We start from the raw sequence: 21,037 nt of genomic DNA on the forward strand, positions 1-21,037 counted from the left end.
AGGTTTTAAAACCAGATTCAGTATTTTATAAGAATTCTAATGAAACAAGTAAGTCAAACTAGGGCCCAAATGTAGGTTAAATTTTCTAACAAAATCATAAAGTATAAAATTTATGAACAACACTGAATGAAAAATCCAGTTTCCGCAAAACTGAAACTATATTGAACTGTTAATATTAAAATCTTTTGGAAACTTGGGGTTTCACTTTTTAGTATGGTTTCCGCAGTGCTATAACGATATAATATAACTGACTTTTAAAAAAGGTGCGTACTCGGTGAATATCGTGAAAATTTAAAAAAAAAAAAAAACTGAGAGAAATAAAAACCGTATGCAGGTGAAAGCGGGATATATTAGCATAAATTTGAAAAGTTCACGATAGATAAGTTGACATCTAGACTTCCACAAGTATTACCGTAAATCTGGAAATTTTTGCTGTGGATAAATTTTTAGCAAATTTGCGAGTTCATTGCATTCGCAAAAATATTTTTCTTAAAAATAAATTACCAATAAGAAAATGTTAACAAAGCAGTGGTAATTCGCAAAAGTTTGAAACATAAAAATTAATCAACACCATTTTGACTCAAATTCGAAAAATAAAATCGACGTAAAAATTTCCAGATTTACGGTAATGCTTTTATTTTTATTTTTTATATTTTTTTTTTTATAATTATTTGTTTATTTTTTGTATTGGTGTCCTCTGCTCTATACCATAGTTAAATGGTATTAAACATAGATCTGTTCTCATGTCTGTATGTTTCTATTTTTTATTTTCTTGATTGTTTTAAATTCTTTGTTCATTTTTGTATTGCTTTTCTCTGCTCTCTTCCATAGTAAAATGTTATCAAAATTAGACTTATGATAATGAGCCCCACTATTAAATCTGTCATCATGTATAGCTTTACGAGTCATTGTTATGGCCTTTCACAGAATTCAGGTGTTTTTCTCAGCTAACAAGTAAACTCGAATGGCTGCTTCTGCATCTAGAAAGATTTGTTTTAGTTTTTTTTAAAAATACACCGAGAACAAAGAAATTATTTGTTTATTGTGTGGGGAAAAAAACTGAGGTTAGTAATTTTAGAACAGATGATACAAACATTTAATAGTTAAAAATAGTAATTCAAAGTATCAAGTTTTCGTCAAAGTTTTTCAAAGAGTCAAAGTTTTCGCCAAAGATTTTCAAAGTTTCAAAGTTTTCGCCAAAGTTTTTCAAAATGTCAAAGTTTTCACCAAAGTTTTCCAAAGTGTCAAATTTTTCCAAAAAGTTTTTCAAAGTGTGAGAGTTTTCGATAACGTTTTTCAAAGTATCAAAGTTTTCTACAACGTTTTCCAAAGTATCAAAGTTTTTTATAAACGTTTTCAAAGTGTCAAAGTTTTCCATAAACTTTTTCAAAGTTTCAAAGTTTTCGATAAAGTTTTTAGAAGTGTTAAATTATCCAAGTTTTCGATAAATTTTTTTAAAGTGTCAAAGTTTTCGATAAAGATTTTCAAAGTGTCAAAGTTTTTCATAAAATTTTTGAAAGTATCAAAGTTTTCAATAAAGTTTTTCACTATAGTAAATCAAAGTTTACAAAGTGTCAAAGTTATAACTATACAGGTAACTCTTGATGGCTCGAACTTCGATCTCTCGAAGTTCTTGATCGCTCGAAGTGAGTCTTCGGTCCCGAATTTTTTCCTTATATAACTAAGTTATACTCTTCATTTCTCGAACTCTTGATCTCTCGAAACCCTTGATCTCTCGAAGTAAAATTGCAAGTCCCGCGGTGCATCTTCTATTGAAATTCACCCTTGATACCTCGAAGTGGCTTTGTATATACAAAGTTACATAATTAGTAACTTTATCTGGACATTTAATGTTCAGGTGACACTTATTCTGGAAGGTGATAATTGATTTATTTATAATCTAATGATGCCTATATGCTATCAAAATAATGATCATCGTCTGTATTACGATTATTCAGATATGTAGTATCGCTTAGAAATTGTAATTGTAGATTACGAGACGAATCAATTAATTAATTAAATTTTTATTTCGAATCAGTTTCAAAGTTTAACGAAATATGAAAATTCAGAAACAGCCTCGCTGTCAATATGACGACTTTTTTTCGGACAAATACATACAGAATTTCGTTCAATGCACATGTTTGGAGAAGTCACAATGCTATGTACCACGCGACGCTGGTCTATGCCGTTTTCATATAACGAATGAGTAGAATGATATCCGTATGATAAAAAAAAAAATTAAAAACACGAACTGCCGATGTACATTTTTTGCTTTACTCAGTTTAATAAATATTCACTTAAAATACGAAAACATATCGTTGTTTTGTAAAATTAACCACGTGTAAAAGGTTTTTTAAAATAAATAATCATTACAAATTGATTTCAAATCAATTACTAAAACCTTAGTCTAGGTTTGTTTGTTTTTTTATACATATTTTTTTCAAATGTCACAATAGTAAAAAAAAATGTTGATGTACTATCTTAACGCAACAAAAAATCAAAGTGCTTTGGGTGTGTCCCAAATTAAACGCACTTTGATTTTTTTTGTTTCAAAGTGCGTTGATTTTGTTCTTTTTTTTTTAATTTTCAAAGTGATTTAATTTTGCTACAATGCAAAGTGCGTTGCCACAATTGACATAAATCCAGAGACCCATACAGAAACCGTTTACCGCAAATGTGAAGTGAAATTAATAATAAAAGTGAATGAGACTGTCTTAAAACTAATGCACTCAGCCAATGTGCACTCAATACTTTCTTTTGTAATGCATTTACTTGACTTCTTATAAGAGAGGTCAAAGGGGAACAATTGTTTTATCGAGTTGAACATAAGGCTCAGAACAAAAAAGAGCCAGATATAAGGATATACCACTTCCTGTATTTTAACAGAGGAAAACATCCTTTTTTTTGTATAAATAAACTTCTATAATTTTTTTCTGGTTCAGTTTTATTTCACTTATTAATATTAGAAAATTGCTTTAATCAATTAGATATTGCTTGAAATATTTTTTTTTTTCATTTTACTCAGAGAAGCTTAAGAAAAATGTGTTAAATTCGACCAACTTTGTAACATTTAGGAAATCACCTAAACCATTCATCACCTGTCAACTCTAAAATTATAACCAATTCTCCAGCTGCTCGCTTCAGTGGTGTAATATGATCCTGTAACCGACCATATTCTGGTCGGTGAGGATATTATAAAAAATTATGAAAACATAGAGAATTGAGCAAGCTCATAAAAATGTTTATGAATAAATATATCATGCACTGGCAATAAAATATTTCATGTAAGTCTATTTGTCATGAAAAATACCATTAAAACTGAAAAATATATAAGGATATTAATAAAAGCATAAGACGGTGGGCACTGCGATGAGAAACCTGCTGCTGACAAATAAATCCAATAAGAATAAAGCTAATTAACTAAGAAAAAATTGTTCAATTTATTAATCTTTTAGCACAGAAAAAGAAACCGGGATTGTATTTTATGCATGAAGTCTTATTTTATCCTGTAACCTAAGAGATTTCATAGCTAGAACATTATCAAAAATTTGAAAGATAGCACCAAAATATTTAGAGCATGTGCTCTTGCGTATCGAATCAACTGAGATGCATAAACTCTGTATGCAGGTGATGAAGGTATATTGCTGCATAAGTAAGGAAAGTTGACGACGAAAGAAGAGTCATCAGGTTCATCATGAATCTTGGTTGTTCGATTATATCATTAACGTTTTTTTTCCCAAGTCAAATATCTAAATATGAAACAGATGTGTCAGACTCTGTATTATCTTTTATATCAAGCTCACCAGGATACATGTACATCGCATCGATATAAGAATGGAAATTACAATTGTTAATTGACATCGATATCTCTAAATGTCGAGTTAAAGGCCACAGCAAGTGTTCTTTTTTTTCTTTTTACGCACAATATTTTGCACAGAGTCTGCTTCATAAGTATACAAAAATTAGCTCTGCTAATAACGGGGTAATACAATATTATTTTCTTATTATTTGGACCAAGACCTTTTATTAAAAATTCAGTACTTTCCTAAGGTATAATTTGTAAATAATGAAAAGTTCAATTTCTTTTTTCATTAACATAGCTGAGCTATTATTGTTCAATGCAGATAAGAATCCCTGTATTTTTAAAATATTTTTCATCATTGTCTAAAAGCCATCATATAAAGAGATTAACTCTGTAAGAGTAATTTCTCTTTTTATGCACTAAACTCTTATAGACTTATCGACACTTTTCATTGAGATTTTGCAGTGTTTTCATTTATATATATACACTGTACTGTTCACATACACATTGCTTTTTTTCTTTTATTCAATTCTTGTAAAGTGCAACCACAGAAATATGGTGTTGACATCTCCCAATATATTTACTTTTGTTTTCATACTCCGAGTACAATAATTTTTTTTAAATGTACCTGTGGACAAAATAAGTTGTAATGCAGGGTTTTTCAACAACTTCTTTTAATATCGATATTTTAATTGAATTAAATGATTGTAAGTTATATTGACTATGTAAGCAAATATTACCTATCATTTGGTCTTATTAAGGCTGTTTTTTAACCATTTGATAGACCTTTGTTTCACACTAAATATGACTACTTAACGTTAGACCTGTCTTCCTGATCAATAGAAAGGGCTTACGGCGGACATGACCAGTCAAAAGGAAGTACTGACTTCAACATGAGGACCTGACATCCTATCCCTACTCTAAAAATCCAGGGCTCCGTGCTTCATGCATCTTTATCTGAGTTTTCCTAAAAATGATTATCTTTATGTCCGATTGATGTTCAATATCCTATTTTTGATTAAAGAGATTTGAAGTTATTTATTGATAACCAATTGTTAAGCCAATTTGAAAAAAACATTTATTTTTTGTAGGCAAATTCAATTATTTCTGTATAATTGAATGTTAAGTTTGCTAGTGTTTAGATAGTGTGTGCGTGTGTGTGTGTTTTAATGGAGATTGCCTAACAGTCGTTAGGAATTTATGTAGGCATGCATGTTAACTTTAAAGTTAAGCACAATGGACGAATTCTGAAAAGGGGGTTTCCCGTAACTTCACCGATTAATTGCGTTTTCTCCTGTAGTGTGACGTCTTCGGAATCCATGATTTGCCCAATCTGCTTTTAACAAGCAAAACATGACCATCCCACCTTTAGAAACATTGTACCCCGTGTCAAAATATTACTTCCTGGTCTGCACTGTTTCAATTTAAATTTAACGATTCCTTATTCTTTAATCTCATTTTTACGTTCTGTGGGAAGATATTTCCACATTAAAAACGTAATTTTAGTTAATTTCAATTCGATAAATTAATCAAAACTTGAGAACCGTACCTTTTACAGTGTATTTATTCCAGTTTATATTAATTTTTGATATAAAAAATGATTAACATCAAAAATGTTTTGCAATGTGCCTATTTTTTTTAAGCAGGGCATATTAAGTACGTCTTTCATAACAACAGCCAATACTTGTACTTTGTCCGCTTAGAGTGGTCCTTTGTCAGTATTAGAGTGCATTTATTTATTAAGTAGTTTTAAAACATTATACAGTGTGGCAGGTGCACTAAAATTTTTGATTATGCAGAAAGTGATTTAAAAAAATAATAATTAAAGCTGTTATTTCGATACAGATCTAAGATAAAAGACTCATAGTCTGGTCCGATTTATAAAAAAAAAATACTTCTAACGGCAAATATCTATTATTTGGTCCAGCATAGTTTTTTAACCTAATTCTAGTATGCTGAATCCGAAAAAATATGCTGGCCTTCATGAAAATGGCGTTAAAGAGGTCAAAATGGCGATTCAAAATGGCGGACATCCAATTTTTCTAATTTTCTATTAATGTCGTTCAAAATGGAGAAGTAATGAGTGAATATTTAACTGAGTGTAATAAAACTTTATAAAGGATAATAGAATGCTAACATTATTAGTTTAACTCAGAAAATTTAGTCGTTTATTCACTTAATTCGAATTTTCTCTGATTTATTTGGCTATTGTTTCTCTATTCTTCTTTGTTTAGGATTTTACATTTGCAAATATCCATACACTGCAGATTTGTAATTTTTCTCTGCATCTCACTATTCTACAATTGAATGATGGGGCAGCTGTAAGTTAAAAGTCAAAATGGCGATTCAAAATGGCGGGTATTCATTTTTTCCCCAAATTATTTCTTAATGTCGTTTACATAGGAGAAAGGATTTGTGAATATCTTACTCAGCGTAGTACAACTATGCAAAATGTCAAAAGAACTCTAATAGTATCACTTTTATTTGGAAAATTTAGTCATTTAAATTTGAAATATGTTAATTAGCTCAAAATGGAGATTCAGATTCAAAATGACGTCATTTTCACTAGAATTTTGTACAGAGTTGTTTTGCATAAAATAAATTACAGTTTGTTTTTAATATATAGTATATAAATAGTATATTGATTAGTCCATTAAATATGAACAAACAAAAAAAAACTAGAAAAGATTCATTTTTTGCGGGAAATAGTTAAAACAAATTCGACTTAAGAGTTTCCAAATTTTCTCCCTCGTATTTGACCCTTTAAGCCACCATCCACCCAAAATCAGTCCTGAACCGCTGTCATTATCAACTCGCACTTTTACATCCCTCAGCACACCTTCAAATATAACTGAAGATATTCTTGTATGATTTATCGAACACTTTGTACTAGCTTTTGAAATTAGCCCTTATAAGAACTTAGTAATATCCCCTAACATCTTCTATTCCAGCTTTATTTGTTTTATGTTTGTCTTCGGAATTTTGGAATTTTCAACACTCAAGTAAAATGGTACCCCGTGTCAAGGAAGACAACGTAAAAGTTCAATTCTCTGGAGTTCGAAAAAGAGTAAGCTCACTGGGGGCCACCAGAGAAATCAAAATTCTACAAAAACCGATTATTTAAACTGATAGTCCGCCGTTCGAAACATGGGTGAAAAATTGCCGACTCGGCGTTAAACAATATACAATCAATCAATCAACACTTAAGGAACAAACATTTATGTTCAAATGTTAACAGTATATTTTGTTTTCCAAAACCTTATGCAAAATGAACTAGAAGTACTGTGAGCAATTAGCTCACTAAATGATACCCCCGTCTCCAATATGAATATAATGACAGTGTCCATATTTTTCTATGGGAAACCCAAAATTTTTGTCGGATCAAAAAGTAAAATAAAAGGTGCACAATGGCAATATGTAATAAAAATTCTGTGAAAGTTTCATCCAATTTAATTCAGTGGTATGAGAGGAGTTGCGGATAAGAGATGGGTACCTCAAAGCGTAACAGACGGACGGACGGACATACTGATTACTCTATACCCTCCCGCTTTTCAATTATGCAATTTAAGAGTGCCTGCAGAGTCCTCGTGATTCTTATCACGTACAAGCTTTCGTACCAATAGGCCTAAGCCATTCCTGACTTCGATCTAGTCAACACTTCTCTTGACAACAAAATTTTCTTGAACACTCCAAGAACTTTACATATACAAGGCAACTTGATTAACACTTATTTGATAGGATAGTGTAAGGTTTATCAAGAATCGAGGGGGGGGGGGGTGAACACAAACATTTTCTTCTTTTAGATTTTGTAAATTACAATTTTTTTTAAATTCATATACTGTTCAATACAAGATTATCCGTTCACAACATGAAATATTTGAGAATGCAGTTGAATATTTGTCTGAGAATAACAAAATCCAAATGCAAAATCAGAGCTGGACAATCAAGAAAATTTATGGTTTACGTATATTATACTGATAATTCTTAATAAATGTTTACATTTGGATATTTTAATATGTTCCGATTTATATGAAGTATCATTTAATAGCCCTCTAATTGGTCATGGTCCATCATTTTAAAAATCATACTAAGTTATGTTGCACTAGACCTTCCACTTGAACAAAAACATTTTTTTTCACTGGACTAAAAATAGATCAAGAATTTCCAACAGCTGATATGATTTAGCAACCCTCAAATTACAATGTTCACTCGCCTTAATGCACGGGGAATACTGCTCTTGAGGTAGCTTAATTTTCATTTTGTCGTCAAAACAGCAATTATTGTATATTATTAACTTTTTATATGAAAAAGCATGGTGAGACAGGTACATGCAATAGGTAAAAATGTCTTCGGAATTGTCGTCAAATATTTATCTTAATAATAGAAGTATATTAAACGGAAATCCATGTTATAAGAATTCAATGTCATTAACAAAAATATCCTCCAAATTTTATTGCATATTTGAACATTATTTCATAAATAAAAAAAACTCTGTAATTTATTTTCCGCAAAACGAATCAAAATTAAGCAGTTTGGGTATTTTCTGAAATTCGAGTGCATATGACGTCATTTGAATTGCCATTTTGAGCTAATTAACACATTTCAAAATTAAACGACTAAATTTGTCGATTTAAAGTGATAACATTAGTGTTCTACTGTCACTTTATATTACTACGCTCCGTTAGATATCCACATATCCTTTCTCCTATGTAAACGACATTAAGAAATAATAATTTGAAGAAAAAAAATGAATACCCGCCATTTTGAATCGCCATTTTTACTTTTAACTTACAGCTGCACCATCATTCAATTGTAAAATAGTGAGATGTAGAGAAAAAAATACAAATTTGCAGTGTATGGATATTTGCATATGTAAAATTCTGAACAAAGAAGAATAGAGAAACAATAGACAAAAAAATCAGAGATAATTCGAATTAAGTGAATAAACGACTAAATTTTTTGAGTTAAACTAATAATGTTAGCATTCTATTATCCTTTTTATAGTTTTATTACACCCAGTTATGTATTCACTCATTACTTCTCCATTTTGAACGACATTAATAGAAAATTAGAAAAACTTGATGTCCGCCATTTTGACCTCTTTAACGCAATTTTCATGAAGGCCAGCATATTTTTTCGGATTCAGCATACTCGACTTAGGTTAAAAAACTATGCTGGACCAAATAATAATTATTTGCCGTTAGAAGTTATTTCTTGCCTTCTTTTTAAAAAACAGGACCTGACTATCATACATTTTAAACTTCAACCAAAATATCTTTAATGTATGTTATGCACTGCCCATGGATCGCTTTCATTTTCATCTAATTCAAATAAAATATAATATTGTTTTTATTTCAAAAACGTAAATGAAGGATTGTTTTTGATTTTGAATTATTCACTTGTTAAATCAATCTCACTAAAGTCCTTCATTAAAAAAAATCAAATTACTTTGTAAACTGGTTGGAAGTGCGAATGTTGAACATTTCCAGGAGAGAAATAGGTATTGCCGACAAATACTGGTGATAAATACATAAAGTAACTAATCTTTATTGAAAAAAAACTTAATTAATTCACCAAGAAAATTTATTTGTTACAAGTTTACAGTTAATGAGTCACAGAAAAATATTACTGGTAGTACATGTATATATTAGTAATTTAAAAAATCACAACTTTTTCGACCCAGAATTCAATACACTGAGTTCATTAACACTTACAATAAGAAAGACAATGTGTGTTAACTAAGTGCTCATTTTAATCTCTTCTGAAACTGAGATTATTAAACTACACGTAAAATAGCTTACATTTAAAGTACTAAATTTCTAATGAGATATGAATAGATACAAGGTTGTCTCCTTTATCAGCAGGTTTTGAACTGTTTTAAAACAAGTGGAAATATACATGCATGCATGAAAATATACCTGATGAAAAAATGAAACATAAAATATGCAAAACAGTTATATCGTTTTAATGAGTTCACAACATGTGTTTGTGAAACATGGATGTCCCGAACTGATTACCGTCGGTCAAAACAAAGTATAAAGTATCCAAATATGCAGATCAAATTCCCTAGGTCAAGGCAACCAGTTAAAAAATATTTGTACAAATAAAAAGCTCTTGTCACATCGAATACATATTTGAAATAGAAAAGCATTAGCAGCAATCGTCCAAAATTATGTTTGGGGTTGAAGTTTGGAAAAATCTTGAAAAAGAATATCAAACTCCAAGGTCAAGGTGATAAGATACATGTAAAAATGTATTGGTACCGAAAAAAAGTCTTGTTACAAAGTAATATACGTGTTTAATACATGTATATAATTCCAGCAACCCCTCAAACGTAATAGGCAAGATATTTTTTGGCAGACAGAAAATACGATTATCAGACAAACAGACAGACGGACAGACCTAAAATCTTCAATCTGACACGGAAGAGATTTAAAGAAGAAAAACACCACATATCAGGTTATGAGCATATTGTAAAATTGCCAAATCATCTTTGGTTTTGAAAAGCAGAAAATAATTGAAGATTTCTTACAAGAAATCCCGTATAAACTTGACTTGACGCACTTTGACATTTCAGCATACTGTTTGTATAAGGTGATACACACTGTACATACATGAATATGCCCAGAATCTGTTTCTCTCTCTCTTTCTCTCATTATCCAAAAATAGATACAAGTAAAGTATTCAATATGCCGAATCGGCGTTGAAAAATATATTATTTTATCAAAATAGGCTTTCGGAAAAATATGCACAATATCTAATTACTATAGTACCTTATTAACAGCAAGGATAGCGAAGATCCCTGTTGGCCAGAAGCAGCACGAACAGGATAAAATGGCGGGAACCATCCAGTCTTGTTGTGGGGGCTGGGCTACCACCATTGTAGGCCCGGGCTGGGCAACCTGTTAGGAATATTAGGGGAAAAACATTAATGTCTGCATTATAAATGAATTTGTTATTTTCCTCCATATATTCTAGATTATCAAATATCTATCATTTTTTTATTTACGTACATAGGCGACGGAAATCTTATCATAATGACCCATGCAATGTTTTTACTAGATTTAACTGAACGAAGCTTAGTAGATAATATAAATGAAAGTTAAACTTTAGTGCAAAACATTTATACATTATTTTTTTTTTTTTTTTGGAAAGTTTACATCTCCTTTAGTTTAGTTTATCTTCTTTGCAATGATATCGATATATTTTTCCATTATTATCTGTTTTTATCATCGTTGAAGCCCTTTGGTTTTTCTCTCTGTTACACCGCATAGTAACGGAGAGAAAACCCATGGGTTCCGAAGATGTTGTTTTCTCCCTGATAAGTCTTTGAAAAATAGTAGAGTTGAATCTTGATAATTCTTCACCCTTTATGCAAATTATCCCACGTGTCAAACTATCGTTCATACGCTGGCCTACTCTACTAACTAGACAGTGATTCTATGAGCAACTCGTTTATTGATCAGGTAGATTGTTATGATCGAATATGCATATTAAGATTTTTATCATGGCTGTTAATTACAAGTGCGTTCAGTATGCATGGCCGAAGGAATCATGGGGCCCCGATAAATTTCCCGATATATAGTATAATAGAGAAAACATAGTTACTACATGCCTTGTGTCCTATCAATAATACATGTTGCTTGTCACAGATGATTTTTGGGAGTTGATAGTGCACCCCTCCTGAAAATCAATGAATATGCCCCCCCCCCCCCTTTCCCCCAATCTGAAAGGCTTCAAATGGCTGAAATGGAATTTGAATTTGAATGTAATGCTTTTAACACGTTACAAAATTAAGCCTTAAACTTCAGGCCTTAAGTCCTCACCCGTGCAGATGTCAAGAATTTTACAATTTTTGGTGAAGGCATCGTTGCATGATATACATGGGATATTAGAAGAACTTTTGAAGTAGAAAAATGCCTTTTAAATTAGGCCACACCAATAAAATTTCTTGTTCATCGGACCCGCCCGCTCGTAAAAAATATTATTATTTTAAATTTCCCGCTTCCGAAAATTTTCGTTCCATTTCCCGCTACTTGAACCACAGTGTATGCAAGTTGTAGGTAAAATCGTTTCCACCTCAGACAAATCTTAAACAAATTCCGTGTTTATTTTAAAAACCACAGCAATTTCATTTCTTTTCAACATTTTTCAAGTTTTACATGTACTAATTCCAAGCTGTCGTGGATTAGCCAAAATATATTTAAATATCTTTGATTCTTTATTTTAAAATATATACCAGGCAACCCTTCAGAGTAGAAAATTATATCCTCATTTTTTACATATTATATTTTCTCATTTTACTTTTTATTACTGATAATCAACCTTGTTATTATGCGTTCTATGCCAATTATATTTTATTATATATTTGTCAATTACTATATGCAATAATAACTTATCACTGCTGGCATTAATTATAAATGATAAATAGTAATGAGACATACTTGTCAACAGTTCTACAATGTCTTTTTTTTATGTGAAGTGTTTGGGGCGATGTTCAGCTTCTGATATTGTGCATAAATACATAAAAAAAATGATATCAGTACTGCTGTTGTAATTGGCCAGTTTTATGCGATTGTTCATAGTCTTAATCGCATCACATTTTGTTAATACTGTTTTCAAATATATGTAAAAGATGTAGGTAACAAACACTTTTTAACAGTGTTAAATGTACATGTATAAAACCAAGCAAATCTTATACAGGACAAAAACATGGATTCCAGAAATCATCAAATGTTTGGGGTGCATAAGTGAGTTAATATTCTATATTATTAGGCGATTTATTTACAGAATTTTGTACCTTTTTGAAATGAGAAACATGTATCAAATGCCCTAATGATACTCTAAACACACAGATACTTGTGGACAAGACCCCCCCCCCCCCGATATTCAACCCCGGGGCTTATTGGACATTTTTTTCAAAAAGTATATTTATTACACTTATTCATCATGTGTACAATACGAAAAAAATCGTCAAAACCCCAAAACAATCGCTCCACAAAAAATACCTCCCTTATAATGTATAGTAGGGTATTTTTTTTTTTTTTTGGAGCGATTATTTTGGGGTTTTGACGGGCGGTTTAGGATCTTTCGTCCGATATATTTTTATTAAGAGTTTTCTTTTTCAATATACATGATATATGCAAAAAATATAAAATACTCTTTTTAAAAAGAAGTTTGCAAAACATTTTACACATTAAATTTAAAGATTTTGTCCGCAAAATGTCTGCAAACTAAGACTTTTACCGGTTATGAAAATTGCATAATTTGGTTAATATAAATCTTAAAATCGGTGACTCCAACTGACCTAGTCGATAAATGGGTAGCAACTGTTTCTTCTTGGCACTTTGAAGTAAAAGTTGCGAGTTCTTCGGATGAGACTTTAAAAACCGATGCCCTGTGTCAGCGGCAGGCGATGGCACGATAAAGATCCCTAACTCCTCAATGGCTTTGAGTGCCGAGTAAAGGTCAACATTTGAAGCCCTTCATCAGCGTACGGTGACGTCTCCATATGCGTGAACAATTCTCGAGAGGGACGTTAAACAATATACGATCAACAATCAAAAAGCCGTTTGTACTCGAAGTACAGTACCGAAAGGACACAACCTAACAAAAAGCAAACCCGCAGCTGACCCCGGGTTCGCTCTCTGGGTCCGCTTCGGGTTCGCTCGGGATCCGCTAGGTCTGACCCCGAGTGAGCCCTTAGCGGACCCTCAGCGAACCCGAAGCGGACCCAGAGCGAACCCGAAGCGGACCCAGAGAGCGAACCACAAATTCAGTAGCGGTCTTTGAAAGCGAAAGCGCTTTCCGTATTTCTTTACAGAGCTGTCAACCAGAATTAGCGATTAACCAATCAGCGCGTCGACCAATAAAAATGGCATATTAATTTGAATAAATATATTTGCAATCTCCAAAAATATTTGTCACACAGTTGCCAACCGTGATAGAAAGTTTTACTAGAATGTGCAATTACACAGATATATGAGAATGAATATATTAAAAGTGCATAAACTGCGTCACTGACCGTGAATCTCACAAACAGTGCATATTTTTACCATTTTTTTTAACAATAACTTATAAATCTGTATAACGAGAAATATATTTCACACGCACTTATTTATTTAAACAAATGATTTTACACTTGTGTTGCTTAATTTTGATGTCAACAAGAGGCCCACGGGCCTTATAGGTCACCTGAGTATTGTGCAACAACTTTCAAATTATTAAATTTGGTTCCTGTTTTAAACCAAAGGCCATAAAATTCGCAATTCACAAGTTTGAAAGAGGCACCATTGCTTATCATAATTATAGAATTTTACATAATACCAAAAGGTAGATCAGAGTAACAAAGAGAAAATGCACTTCCGCTTTATAACTAGTTGTGCACATCATCCCATAGGAACCACTGACCTTGGGGCCACATATTTCAAAATTTTGAAAATTTTATCATAAAATGGTTGATTAATACCTAAGAGCAGATTTCAAAGCATTAATTTTATTTTCATACTTTGTACCACCACCCCCCCCAAAAAAAAAACACAGGAAGGGGGGCATAAAAAAAATAACCATTTTGCTAGATGCACCTTTCTTCAAAATAAATATATATTCTTAGATCATTGGCATAAAACCCAGGAGCAAAAAAGAAGGTTTTCAAAGAATGTATTTTCACTATATTATCAATAGAGCCCCACCCAGGCTAACACCAGAACCCCTGACCCTGGGGCCACAAAATTCACAATTTTGGAAGAGGTCCTCTAGCTGTTCATAACTATATACTTAGTTATTTTATTTAATACCCAGGTGCAAAGAAGAAGGTTTGCAAAGAATAAATGCATTTTCACTATATAATCAATAGGGCCCCTCCCTAACACCAACACCCCTGACCCTGGGGCCTCAAAATTCACAATTTTGGAAGAGGCACTCTTGCTCATCATAACTATGTACTTAGTTATTTTATTTAATACCCAGGAGCAGAGAAGAAGATTTTCAAAGAAATCATGCATTTTCACTATATTATCTATTTAGCCCAGCCCTAACACCAGAACCCCTGACCCTGGGGCCATGAATTTTAAAATTTTGGTAGAGGACCCAATGCTCATTACATTCATGCCAACAGTTTGCCTGCTTGATGTGCAGGAGTAAAGAAGAAGATTTTTAAAGATTGCAATAATTTTAGTGGTTTTGGCTCCACCCCTCAGGACCCAGGGGGTGGGGACCATAAAATTCACAATTTTTGTTGCCCTTGACCCATAGATGCTGTATACCAAATTTGGTTGAAATTGGTTCAGTGGTTTCAGAGAAGAAGCTGAAAATGTTTAAATGTTAACACACGACGCACGACACACGACGACGGACGAAAACGGATAGCAATAGGTCACCTGAGTTACTCAGGTGACCTAAAAATATATAACAAATTAAAGCTTTACTTGGATATACATGTACATACAAGAATTTTTCTTCAATTTTCATTTTTGGAGTAGGGATAATTATTTACTATGAAATGAAGTGAATTAAGGTCTTCCGTCTTCAGCGGAAGACCTTCTTGTTATTCTTAGGTTTCTTTTCCACTATTTTTATTATTAGGGTCTTCCGTCTTCAGCGGAAGACCCTTCTATTATTCTTCGGTTTCTTTTTTACCTTTATTAAGGTCTTCCGTTTCCAACGGAAGACCTTATTGTTTTCGTTCGGTTTCTTTTTCCCTATTATTAAGGTCTTCCGTCTTCAGCGGAAGACTTTCTTGTTATTCGTTTGTTTCTTTTCCACTGTTTTTCTTATTATTTTTTTTCTCCCCAATTTTGTGCACGCGATTTCTCAAAAACGGCTTGATGGATTTCCATGAAACTTTCAGGACTTATGTAACATTACTTGAACCTTATGCATTTTTTTCCGATTTGATGACGTCACTTCCGGTTTGGAGATATTGCCGATTTTATGATTTTTGAAGGGTCAGTTTGTCCGCAGACTTTCTCAATAATGGCTTAAGATAGAAACATGAAACTTTCAGGTATGATAGACCAAAGTCTGTAGATATGTACAACGTATTTCATTTTAATCGGAAGTGCCGCACGTCGGCACTCGCTATGGCCCGAAAATAGACGTATCACGAATTTCAAAATTTGTAACACTTTTTCGTAGATATCTTTTTACCTATAAATATTTTGTTAAGACATATAGAGCAAAAGAAGTGCAGTATTTCAAGATCTTTCAAATGATATCTCGCAAAAAAGGGCTGGCCCCTAAAATAAGGGCCTAGAGGGGCCGAAACTTTTTTCGTTATATCTCAAAATTCATAAAGAATTTGTAATACGTCAAAGAAGCAAAGTTGTTCAAAAGGTCAAGCTTAATCTATTGGCGTCGTCAAAATTCGTCCGGCGACGTCACTTCCGGCCAAACCGGAAGTAGTTTGAAAATACGTATTTTTGCCGTTCATGACAAGTTTTGGGGTAACAAATGTCTCTGGGGGCATGAAAATTAATTTTCTGTCCGGCGTCGTCACTTCCGGTCAGACCGGAAGTAGCTAAAAACGGCTTATTTTTGCATTAATTAACAAACTTTTAGAGGATTCAGGCTATTTTGGGGCGTTATTTCGCATATTTGTTATAAATAAAATCTACTTCCGGTAAAACAGGACGGAAGACCTACTCGTTGCTTTGCAACGAGCTTTGCTCTAGTTATTAAGGTCTTCCGTCTTCAGCGGAAGACCTTATTGTTTTTCTTAGGTTTCTTTTCCACTATTTTTATTATTGTTTTTTTTTCTTACCGATTTTGTGCGCGCGATTTCTCGAGAACGCCTCGATCGATTTTCATGAAACTTTCAGGTCTGATAGAACATCAAAAAATCTAGATATATATTTTTTTTATTTTGATGACGTCACTTCCGGTTCGGAGATTTCTGCAATTTAGTGATTTTTAGAGGGTCACTTTGTCCGGCAGTTTTCTTAAAAAGTACTTTACACAGAAGCATGAAATTTTCAGTGATGCTAGAGCAACCTTTGGAGAAGTGCACTAAGTATATCACAACAACCGGAAGTACGCAGCGCCGACGCTCGCTATGGCTCGAAAATAGTCCTATCAAGAATTTCAAAATTTTTAGCACCTTTTCTACGATAACTTTTTACCTAGAAATATTTTGTTAAAGCATGTAGAACAAAAAAGGTGTAGAATTTCAAGATCTTTCAAATGACATCTAGAAAAAAGGGCTGACCCCTTAAATTAGGGGCTGAGAGGGGCCGAAAGTCTTTCCTTTATATCTTAAAAAGTATTGAGAATTTGTGATACGTGAAAGAAGCAAAGTTGTTCAAAATGTCAAGCTGAATCTATTGTAGTCGTCAAAATACGCCCGGCGTCGTCACTTCCGGCAAAACCGGAAGTAATCGTAAAACGCGTATTTTTGCCGTTCTTGACAGTTTTTTTGGTAACATATGTCTCTGGAAGCATTAAAATAAATTTTCCGTCCGTCGTCATCACTTCCGGTCAAACCGGAAGTAGCAGAAAATGGCTTATTTTTCATTTCTTAATATGGATTTAGAGGATTCAAACCATTTTGGGGCCTTATTTCACATATTTATTAAATGAAAGCTACATCCGGTCAAACAGGATGGAAGACCTACTCGTTGCTTTGCAACGAGCTTTGCTCTAGTTATTATTATTTTTCTTCCAACCGATTTTGTGCAAGCGATTTCTCAGAGATGGCTCGTCCGATATATACCAAACGTTCAGATCTGAAAGATATTCAATTGATCTTGATAGATTTTTTTTCTTTTTGATGATCTCACTTCCGGTCGTGAGATATGGTCGATTTTCTGATTTTCAGAGGGTCGGTTTGTCCAGGAAACTCCTCCGAAACGACTTAAGATATCAACTTAAGATTTTCAGTGAAAGTAAAGGAAGGTTTGGTGAGTTGTAATTGGGTCTCCAAATCTTCTAGCGCAAAAGGCGCCGGAGCTCGGTAGGGCCCGAAAAAATGTCTCAGAAATATCTCACAAAAATTGACACATTTTGTTTCATATCTTCATACGCGTTCATAATTTGTTAAAGCATATTGAAGAAAAAATGTGCAAAATCACAAGGCCTTTCATTTGATGTCAAAAAAATGGGGCTGACCCCTAAAATTAGGGGCTCAGAGGGGCCGAAAGTCTTTTATCTATAACTCTCTAATGATCAATATTTTGTTATACAATACAGAAGCAAAACTATTTATCTTAACTATTTGCAACAATACATGATGCAATTTTGATCATATGTTACGTAATTAGGGGTCACAAGGGGCCAGAATGTCAAATCTTTGACGCTTCATATCTCGAAAAGGGTGAATATTTTGATAAGCAATATTAAACAAAAGATGGCTAGATTAATGTGCTAAACAATATGCATACTTTGAATTTTTGTAAAACGGCCCCATTAAGGACTTGTAGGAGTGGCCCCTAAATATTTATATAAAGCATATCTCCTAAACGAAAAGAAATCTCTGAATAGGTGTAGAACAAAAAGTCTTTGAAATCACAAGACCTTTCGTTTGATATCAAGAAAAAGGGGCCGACTCCTCAAATAAGGGGCTCAGAGGGGCCAGAAGTCTTTTATCTTTAACTCTTTAATGATCAATATTTTGTGATACATTACAGAAGCAAAGATGTTCATATTAACGATTTGCAACAATATATGATAAAATTTTGATCATATGTTACGTAATTAGGGGTCACAAGGGGCCAGAATGTCAAATCTTTGACGCTTCATATCTCGAAAAGGGTGAATATTTTGATAAGCAATATTGAACAAAAGATGGCTAGATTAATGTGCTAAACAACATGCATACTTTGAATTTTTGTAAAACGGCCCCATTAAGGAATTGTAGGAGTGGCCCCTAAATATTTATATAAAGCATATCTCCTAAACGAAAAGAAATCTCTGAATAGGTGTAGAACAAAAAGTCTTTGAAATCACAAGACCTTTCGTTTGACATCAATAAAAAGGGGCCGACTTCTCAAATTAGGGGCTGAGAGGGGCCAGAAGTCTTTCATCTTTAACTCTTTTATGGTCAATATTTTGTGATGCATTACAGAAGCAAAGATGTTCATATTAACGATTTGCAACAATATATGATAAAATTTTGATCATATGTTACGTAATTAGGGGTCACAAGGGGCCAGAATGTCAAATCTTTGATGCTTCATATCTCGAAAAGGGTGAATATTTTGATAAGCAATATTGAATAAAAGATGGCTAGATTAATGTGCTAAACAATATGCATACTTTGAATTTTTGTAAAACGGCCCCATTAAGGACTTGTAGGAGTGGCCCCTAAATATTTATATTAAGCATATCTCCTAAACGAAACGAAATCTCTGAATAGGTGTAGAACAAAAAGTCTTTGAAATCACAAGACCTTTCGTTTGATATCAAGAAAAAGGGGCCGACTCCTCAAATTAGGGGCTGCGAGGGGCCAGAAGTCTTTCATCTTAAACTCTTTAATGATCAAAATTTAATGATGTATTTTAGAAGCAAGATGTTCATATTAACGATTTGCAACGATAAATTATAAAATTTTGATCATATGTTACGTAATTAGGGGTCACAAGGGGCCAGAATGTCAAATCTTTGACGCTTGATATCTCGAAAAGGGGGAAAATTTTGATAAGTAATATTGAAGAAAGGATGGTCAGAATAATGTTTTAAACAATATGCATACTTTGAATTTTGGTAAACAGGCCCCATTAAGGACTTGAAGGGGTTGCCCCTAAATATTTATATTAAGCATTTCTCCTAAACGTAAAGAAATCTCTAAACAAGTGTATAACAAAAAGTCTTTGAAATCACAAGACCTAACGTTTGATATCAAGAAAAAGGGGCCGTCTCATCAAATTAGGGGCTCAGAGGGGCCAGAAGTCTTTAACTCTTTAATGATCAATATTTTGTAATAAGTATACATTTTGAGAAGCAAAGATATTCATTTTTATATTCATATGCAACAATATGTTATAATATTTTGATCATATGTTATGTAATAAGGGATCGCCAGGGGCCAAAATGCTATATTTTTTATGCTTTACGTCTCGAAAAGGGGGAGTATTTTTATAAGCAATATTGAACAAAAGATGTTCAGAATATTGGATAAAAAAACAGAAACTTTAAATTTAATGAAGAAAAACTTAATGTCATTCTCTTTTAACGAATATCTCAGTCAAAATCACATCTCATCTTATCTAGAAATTTAACGGAAGACCTACTCGTTGCTCGCAACGAGATCTCATCTAGTTATTATTATTAAGGTCTTCCGTCTTCAGCGGAAGACCTTCTTGTTATTCTTAGGTTTCTTTTCCACTATTTTTATTATTAGGGTCTTCCGTCTTCAGCGGAAGACCCTTCTATTATTCTATTGTTTCTTTTTCACTATTATTATTATTATTCTTTTTTTCTGCACAAATTTTGTGCCGACGATTTCTCAGAGATCTTTGAATCGATTTGTTTCAAATTTTCAGGGTTGGTGTAGAATTATCTGAAGTTAATTCCGGCTGAAGGATTTTTTGAAAATCACTTCCGGTCTAGAGTTATCGCCCTTTTCTTAAAATTTTGATGACCTCCGTGTCTGTGATAGAACTCAATAATGGCTTAAGCTAGAGCGCTGAAATTTTCAGTGATAATAGAGGACATGTTGCCATGGTGCACCTGGGTCAGGATATTTTCCGGAAGTGTCTAGTATGGAAGCTCGGTAGGGGTCAAAATTTAGGACACGAATCATGACTGATTTTTTAAGACATTTTGCATCATATCTTTTAAAGTATAATCATTTTGATAAAACATACTGAACAAAATTTGTGCAGAATGACAATATCTTTAGAATGATATCAAGAAAAAAGTGCTGACTCATCACATTAAGGGCCAAAAGGGGCTTAAAGTGTTTTTTCGATAACTCTTTAACAATCAATATTTTGTTATGCACTACTGAAGCAAAAATGTTTATCTCAACAAACTACCACTGTGTATTATGAATTTAATGTAGTATAATACAAGATTAGGGGCCAAAAGGGGCCAGAATGCTAAATCTTTGACGCTTTATATCTCGAAAGTGAGAAATATTTTGACAAGTAATATTGAACAAAAGATGTTCAAAATCATGTTCTGAACAATATGCAACCTTTAATGTTTTGCTAAAAGTCCCCATTAGGGAGTTGAGAGTTGGCCCCTAAATATTTCTTTTGCGAATAACTCGAGAACGAAAAGAAATCTCTGAATTGTTAT

Source organism: Saccostrea cucullata, unplaced genomic scaffold, assembly GCF_032062105.1.
Source record: "Saccostrea cucullata isolate Sc308-1 unplaced genomic scaffold, CSIRO_AGI_Scuc_v1 ctg2988, whole genome shotgun sequence".
Lineage (NCBI taxonomy): Eukaryota > Metazoa > Mollusca > Bivalvia > Ostreida > Ostreidae > Saccostrea > Saccostrea cuccullata.